Genomic DNA, 9,242 nt, shown 5'->3' on the forward strand with positions numbered 1-9,242 from the left:
GTAATACGGTAAACAATGATAACCCCTCCAACAATGCATGGAAAACATAGTTTATGCATGAAGAACAGGCATAAAATATCTTTAATATTGTTTATTAACACTGATCAGTGAAAAAAATTGTACAGCAAACAGTTTGAGCGCAAATACAGAGCCTGTATACACAGCACAGTAATGGTACAACAGGTAATGTGAACAAATGCTGTACAGGACTGAGGGAGGAAAAAATAATTATCAACTGCACATACAGTACAGAAATATGGAACTAAGCAGAGCCCTGTCTTCTCTAGTCAAAACCAGTGTGAAGCAGAAATCAAGGCAGCAGAACTAAAACAAAAACTCATTGAGCACAATCATCTTACCATGCTTCTGGGTCTGCAGAAGCACAGCCTCAGATCAAAGTTTGATTCCTGGCAGGAAAAGCAGGCTCTCAAGTGGTGTTAGCTCCAAAAATGTCTGCAAAAGCAAAAATGTCTGCAAATGTTTCCCTGGTTCTAAAGCAGCTCAAAACATCTTTAATGGTTGTTTTCTTTAGCAGTCCCTTTCTGCTCTGTAGTCAACTTTTTTCCCTCTTTCCACTGGCCAAAAATTGATGCCATGCTGTAAAAGCAAGGTCTCCAACTTCAGCAGTTCCCTCGCTACAAAAGTGGGGTCCCAGGTCCAAAAATTGCTGCCCTGCTGTACTGTTACAAAGGCAAGGTTTCAGATTAAAAGTTTTTTTTAACAGTTCCTTCACTGTAGAAGCTGGGGTCCCAGGTCCAAAAATTATGGTTCCCTTGCAGAGAACCATGGTGTCAAACAAAAAAAAACAAACAAACGTGTTCCCTCGCTGCAAAAGCAGGGTCCTAGATCCAAAACTTCATGCATAGAAGCATGAGCTCAAATCATGCGCTTCTTAACTTAGATGAGGAGTGTATGAAGGAATATCAGCTGCACCACAATCTCAGCTCAAAAATAGCTTCTTGCAGCGTGTGAAGCTGGAAAACAGGAAGAGAAGCCATGTACTTCTTATTGGCAATGTGAAGATATCACTGGGGGGATCTTGGATTAGTGGAGGTCAGATAATCGAATCAGTGTGAATCTATATCAAGCTGTGTAATACACTAGTTAGATTGTGGCAGGAGCTTTTTACCCCTAAAATCCCTCTCTTCCCCCCCCCCCCCCCCCCCCCAATTTGTTAAAGATAGGTGGCACTTCAGATGTGCAGGCATCTTAAAACACTAGCTAGGTCAGTTGTATGTGTGTTAGTTTCCCAATGACAAAATAGTACTTGCAAGAATGCCAATATAGTGATAAGTGAATAGTAGCAAACGTGTGAACACATATCGAGCTAATACATCACGTACTAGTATTGAACAGTAATAATAATCAGTAACAAGTTTGACACAAATATTACACATACTGCAGTTACAATTACTTTGCTGTGTTACATTGAGTTATGAATGCAAAATAACTTTCATGAATACAGTAGCATGGCATAAAATGCAGGAAGTGAATGTCCATGGAAGTAAAATGTCCTTTACTTTTGCAAGCCCAGGGCTTGCAGGATGGATGACTTGTAGTTTCATAATATTCAACCTAATGATGACACCCTTGGCCAAACTACTATCGAATCAGAATCTAAACCCACATATATACGCCGATGATGTAACGATCTTTATCCCATTTAAACAAGATCTAAGAGAAATCTCCAATGATATCAACCAAAGCCTACATATTATGAATTCCTGGGCAGATGCATTTCAACTGAAACTTAATGCAGAAAAAACCCAATGCCTAGTACTCACCTCGCAATACGATAAGAATAAATTTACTACCATCAACACACCTAAACTAAGTCTACCAGTTTCGGATACCCTAAAAATTCTTGGAGTCACCATTGACCGACACCTAACACTTGAGAATCATCTTTAATATATCCAGAAATGTTCTATAATGTCTTTTGCTCTAACACTATCATGTATTTCACCACCATGTAACCCAAAACCCTCTGTAAAACCAAATGTATATTCTCTTCTATTTCCATCATCCATAATGAATTGTAAGCCACATTGAGCCTGCAAAGAGGTGGGATAATATGGGATACAAATGCAATAAATAAATAAAGGAAAAGTCACTTCGTTAGTGCACTTCACATAAATGATGTAGAAAGCAATGAAGAAGAAGTAGGGGATAGACCAAATATTTATTCAAACATGAAATCCAAAGACGATGCAGTCCTGTGTTTTGGTGCAAAGTGTGCCAGCCTCAGGAGTCAATACGAAGTATCTCAGCTGCTGCTAACACATAAAAGGGCTGGAAAATCCAAACGTACAGCATACAATGAAGACACAATATCGCTGTAGTTGCAACTGCATTGAGTCTTTGGATTTACATTTGGTCTACCCCCTACTACTTTCTTTTTTTGTATACTGTGGTTTGCTGTTAAGGAGACACTTCTGTTTTTGTAGAAGCAATGAAGCAAACGATGGTGGATGTAGTGCTCGATGCACCTCATGGAAGGTCTTTTTTTTAAACTGTCAATTCTGTAACTTACAGGCTGCATGTTCCATGCCTGTTATCCAAATATTGCATCAGGTGCTCCCATGTACGTTGGTATTTCTACTATAATGTCCATGTATTTTGCAAGATGGCCAATGCAACAAACAATAGGACATTCACTAAATCACTATGGAAATGACAACACAGGTCGTAACACAATGGTGCTCAAACAACCAATAATAGAAAGGGGTATAACACAAAAGCAACATATAATTGATCTTTTAAGAAGCTTGTTATCAATTAATTGCTCCTCCCCAGTATTCTAGGCAGAGGCTTCTATTCCTACATCTTCACTTTCTGCTGATTTAAAAAAATAAAAAGCCCAATAAGGAAGTGAATTTGTTGGCATATAAGGTGAGCTTCAGCTCTTTTAGAGCTGGAAATAGGAGCAGCTTTGTCAAGCCTATTTCTGAGGTAAGATGGGTACTGACAGGTTCAGAAGAAAACTGACCTGTTAAAAAATAAAATCTCACTTTCGGGAAACTTAATTGTTATTGCTATTTCTAATATCAGGGCAGTACTTGTAAGAACTCAAACCCAGAAAATTATTAGAGATGTATTTTGTAAATTGAAGTTGGTAAGTTTGAAAGAACTGTTGGAATCATGCAATTTTTGAGCAGTTGTGCAGAGTCTTGTAAGTCCCTGTTTCGACTATTGCAGTGCGCTATTGTTGGGGATTCAGAAAAACCAAATACACTGCAGATGGCTCAGAACTCGGTTAGAGAGTCTTAACTAGTTTTAATTGATATATGAACATATTTCACTGATACTATTTGTTACATTTGTACCCCACATTTTCCCACCTATTTGCAGGCTCAATGTGGCTTACATAGTACCGTAGAGGTGGTTGCCAATACGGTTGATAACAAATACAAAGTTATGTTAAGGTCAAATGAGGTAGATGTGAATCAGGCGTTATGGGGTCAAGGGGAATGAGGATAGTAGATTGTCCAGTACGATCATTGGTTTTGCTGGGTATGGGGATTTACGTTGGATCGGTGGGATAGGCCTTTTTGAAGAGGTGAGTTTTTAGTGATTATAAAGGCTTCACTAGCTTCCTATTGAATATATAGTCCAGTATAAGATTATGTGTTTGTTTTTTTACAAATTTTTAATGGAGCAGGTATTATCTAAGGTTTTAGCTGCCAAACTCCGCATATATCAGACAACTCGGTTGTACCGTCTTATTGTGTTATAAAATCAAAATGAGTTTAGGAAATCAATTTTTTTATATTGCAGGTCACTCTTATTGGAATAGACTACCACTCAGAATGAGAAAGATTCAGGCTCTAAAAGAGTTTAAAAAAGAATTGAAAACTTTTTTTTTTGGCAAGCATTTGGGGGAGGGGTGAACATGTGATAATTTTGCCTCTTTTTTTGGGTGTATCAGTATCATGTGATGTGTATTTAATAATAATGTTTTTATGTTATAACTTACGTGTGTATAATTTGTGATCTGCAAGAAAAAAGGACAACTCCCTCATGTAAACGTGAACAGCAAACGGAAGAGTGAGGTCGACTCAAGGAGGATATCAAGAAGTCTTTAATATTAAACAGCATAAAAACGACCTGACACAGCCGTGTTTCAGCACAAAGGCCTGCCTCAGGGGTCAAATGGATCTCTTATGTTATAGCGAAAAGACATAAAATTAAAAGTAAAGTCAAGATCCTGGCTGTTGAGCCTCAGTATAATCCTTAGTAGGAAAAAATGGCTGTGCTGCAAACACTGTCAGACCTGCAATACCGTTGGTGACATAAGTAGCTCTTACTCTTCCTCAATTTTAGTAGTAGGAATTTCCTCCCCATTTTCTTATCCTGAGCTGCTTTTACTTAATACTACCTCATCTTTCTCTCTACATGTGCTGGTGGTTTATCTCCCTCATTTGTTCGATTCCAATCTTTGGGACTGTTTTTTATACAGTATCATTGAAGCCACTGTTCATTTCCCTAATATCTTAAGTTTATGGGATTTCAATAAACACATGAATGTTTATTTCCTCACCCTTTTCTTGACTCTCAACTTTTCTGCAGTTACTTTTCTATTAGTTACTTTCCCAACTCACCAGGGTGGTCACACCCTGGATTTGGTAATATCATCAGTGTCCCCTTTGTGAATTGTTCTCATCCCTACCGTTAGCTTGGTTTGACCATTTTTGGATTACTGTCGAGCTTTGTTATTTTAGTTCCCAGTCTAGGAATCTGTGTTCGGCATTTTACCCATCTTAACAATTTTGTCACCTCCCGCTATAATCCTGACCAAGTTACCTCTCTATTTACATTTTTCCCTTTGGAATATTCTCCATCCCTAGATAAGCAGGCTCAGTCCTGGAATGATGCTGTTTCTAAAGGCATGGATTATTTTGCGTCGATCCACACTTCCTAGCAGTGATTACCTTAAGGCCCTGTGGTTTCACTTTGGCCTCCCCCTGCAAAAATGTTTACTTTGAGCAGAGCATCTATGGTACAAACATCACTGTCACAGTACTTTGTTGAACTTCAGGTCAGAACTTTTAATAACCAACTAAGGTTAGTAAAGAGGCAGTTCATCTTGAAGTAACTTGCTTCCTCATTTTGTCCTGCTAGAACTCTCTTCTGTATTATTAGGAATACTACCACACCAGCATCACTTTCATCTCAATCCTCAGTACCTCATCCAGATATCCTAGCTTGGTCATTCTTAAAGAAAGTTACTACACATGTTAAAACATTTTCTATAACTAATCACCTTCCTGCACATTATTGTAGCTCCCCATCTGTATTATCCTCCATTCAAGTGATTCCCTGTCTGTTTGCTCTTCATCTGCTCTCTGTAGTCGGGGGGCTTTATAGACTGTTTTTACTCTGCCATATCACAGTATTCTATCTCATACTTTCTTTTATACAGTATATCTCACTATTCCTCCTCTGGATCATGTTCCTGCTTCCTGGTTTTGCTTTTCACGTCATGGCCTTGTGGCCTTAGCATTGGTACTGGTGAATCATAGTTTAATGGCAATGTCCTGGATCTCTGGAAGAAAGCATGGATCAAGCCCAGCCTTAAGAAACAAAATTTAGATTCTACTAAGCTATCGATCTATCTCAAATTTGTGTTTTTTGTCCAAACTGAAAAAGTGGTTTTATTTTCAATTTCTTGATTTCTGTACTAAAACTTTGGTTTTACACCTACGACAATCCAGTTATCGGCTGGATCTCATTACTGAGACTATCATTACAGCTCATTTGAATGATCTTCACGGTTCTTTAGATAAAGGTTTTATTTCTCTTGTAGTATTCTTGGACCTTTCTGCAGCTTTTGACCTTGTAAATCACTCTCTTCTTTTGACACGGCGATTTCTGGCTCAGTGCATCAATGGTTTTCTTCTCAGTCATTTGTGGTTGGTTCAAGTTCTTTAACTTCTTCCTCTTATTATCTCACTGGTGAGGTCCCTCAGGGTTCTGTCTTATCACTGTTGCTATCTAATATTTTTCTTAGTTTGCTTGCCACTCTCATTCAGTCTTTTAATAGTAAATTCTATATTTACACTGACATTTTACTTGTCTATCCGGTTTCACCTTAGAATATTGATCTGCAACCCTTACAAAGCTGTCTTTCTGCTATGGCAGATTAATACTTTGATAAAAAGTTAAAACAACCCAGAGAAAACTACCTGTTGGATAATGGGTTCTTGTACTAGGTCCATGTGGATCCTGAATGTTATAAGAGCAAGAAAACAGACTCACGAAAGACAGATGCACAGCAATTATAAAAGTAATACAGACATTTATTAGCAGATTAAATATACATCACCAAGCCTGGCTTCATTCTAGGCCAACTTCAGCTGGGGAGTCTTTTTCAGCAATTTCATAGAAGATTTTGCTTGGGAACAAACCTCACACGTGTCCACGGATGACTTCACTGATTTTTTTTTTTTTTTTTTTGGGGGGGGGGGGGGCTCAGGTATTTTTAGAGTCCATTTATAAATAGCACATGACTAAACAGTATATGGCTAAACAGCACATGATTCATAGGGCCTTTGACGCCTTGTGATGCTTCTCCTTTGTAAATTTCCTATCCACATCCTGTTTTTTTCCCGTCCACAACTGTCATTAACCACAATAGAAGCTGCATTCTGTTTTCAACTGTCTTTTGTAAAGGTGCTTACCTCCAGAATCTGTGCAAGTGCTGGGCTAAGCTATATAATTTCTGCTTTTAGTTAGAGGTCACCTACAGGTCAGATTCCACACTGATCCAACCTTCACAGCTCTCTCTCTCTGAGCCCTTCTGTACCAGTACTTTTCAATATGCCTATTATGTCTTGTTTTTCTTATGTTTGAGTATGGATTGACTCCCAACTTTCCTTTTCAAAACACATTTTGTGATAAAACCCGGGTTTATAACCTTAAGCTCCTTGCATATTATTCATCCTTTGATAGACTTTGGCATTACATACTGCTTTACATGCCTTATTGGTGTCCTGTATTGACTACTGCAATGTGATCTATGTGGGTTTACCCCTTTCCCAAAGCAAAAAACTTCAAAATTTGTAAAATTGTGTTGCCCATTATCTGTGCAATGCAAAAAGACAAGATCCTGCCATGTTATTTAGTCTCCATTGGCTTCCTATTAAATATTGTTTTATTTTCAAAATCCTTAAAGTTGTGCTTTAAGTTTACTATCCTGGTGATCCTTATCTTGCTAATCTGATCACTATATACACTCGTGCTTGCAACTTTAGATCTCTTGATTCAAATAGATTTGTTATACCCAACCTCAGATATATAATACATTAACATATCTGTCAATCTGCCTTTTGTTTTGCTCCTTCTCTTTGGAATAATCTGCTTGGGACTATATGTAATGAGGCATCTTTCTCAAGGTTCAAAGCACTTTTGAAAGCCATTTTTCAACATGCTTTTGGTTAGACTGGGTCTTCGGTTCTCACTGGTTGGAATCCAGGTCTGCTGCAGTTGCAAAAAAAAAAAAAAAATTTTTTTAATGTTTTTTTTTAAGCAGGAAACTTTGTTGAACGAATCCACAACATATAGCATCAAACAAAAAACACAGTGTACAGATCTATTTCAGCTAGCAAGCACCAAAAAGGTGCTTCCTCATACATAAAGTAATCCTGTTTTTTTTTTAATTAAGTAGAGACAATATAAATCAAGTCAAAACATCCCCAACTCCCCTCCCATCCCGCTAGCCCTCCACATCCCCCTCAATGAATATGTAGAGCCAATGTCAGCCCTGATTACTGTAAAGGGTTACAAAAACTTAAAGAGTGACCCCTTTCAAAAGGGGCTTACCGGGGCTCCACGCTGGTTTTGGGGACATCTGGGGCTGATTCAGGGCGTTTGGGGGCCTCCCCGATTGGCCATCAGTTATGGTGGCCGGCGCGATTCGGGGCTTCCCCAGGCTTGCTCCGGTGTTTTGAGTCCCGATTTGGGAGCGGAGCAAGACCTGGCCGGGGAAGGGAGGAAGCAGGTGCAGTGGAAATCGCGAGTGGCGCACCACCGCGAGGCCGCAACGTGAGGAGAGTCCGGGAAAGCCTGCGAGTGTGCTGGGGCTTCGTTGTCGACGCAGGGCCAGGGAATCCCTAATTTTAAAGGGAACCGGCTCTTTTAAACTGCAGAACCGGTTCCGAAGGCAAAAAGAAGACTGGAGTGGGACTGGAGACGGTGGGGAGAGTGCTTGAGAAGTAATTTATGGTTTAAAAGTTTCAGTGAGGATGGCATCACTGAAGAAGCTTGGAACAGAGGAATTTTTAAAGTAATTCCTTTTGAGCCGGGCTTTGAGTTTTCCTAATAAAACATATTGGTGGGAGGGATAGCTAGGGATTACAATTATCCATTTTTTTTTATTATTCAGGTGAGTTAGTGAAAAAATTAAGATTAGAGATAAACTGTATAAAAGAGCTGTTGTGTTAGGGAAAAGGGTAGGGTTTTCCTTCTTTTCATTTGTTAAAGCTTAGCGTAGTAGGTACTCAAGTTCCGGGTTCCTGCTCCCTGGCAGCGTCTAACCAAAGTACTGAGCAACATCAAACCAACAAGTGCACCAAAGTCAAAGAAAGACCAAAGGTTGGGCATACAAGAAAGTTCTACAGGAAAAGCTAAGTACAAGCATCACGGTCTGCAGCGTTTCAGGGACACCTCATTAAGAATTATATACTTACCCGAGCGTTGAAGTGCTTGCTCATCTTAAAGAGGTGAAGTTTGATCCCTGAAAAAGAAAAGAGACACAAAGAATCAAATTCTTTGACGGGATTTTATGGTATGAATAAATTCTAAGGAATAACAGAGTTAAGCCGCAGTCATACTTATCTGATTGGGTTTGATGAAAACTGGGGTAAATGAAAATTCATAGTTAGTAGCATACAAGCTTGTCTGGAATTTAAGAAAGGAAAAAAGTTGCAGTTCACATCTGTTAAAACATCTTAAGTTGTTTGCATTTTAGAATTTGTATTTACACATAACATTTATCGCAAGTATTTTATGAAACCATCTGATGCAATAAATTGTGTTGATTTAGTTCAATATTTAGTGTGTATTGTTGTCATAGGAATTCCTCTGCCATCTTGAACTGCACACTACTTAACCTTTATATCATAGAGTTTCCTTATTTTTTCTGTAAAACTTCTCAATGGTGAGTGTAGGCGTGGGGAACCCCTGAACCGTGATAAATCACCCCATTTGCACCTCATCTTTTGAAGAAGTTCTACATTACATTA

This window comes from Microcaecilia unicolor, chromosome 5, assembly GCF_901765095.1.
Source record: "Microcaecilia unicolor chromosome 5, aMicUni1.1, whole genome shotgun sequence".
In the NCBI taxonomy this organism is placed as follows: Eukaryota; Metazoa; Chordata; class Amphibia; order Gymnophiona; family Siphonopidae; genus Microcaecilia; species Microcaecilia unicolor.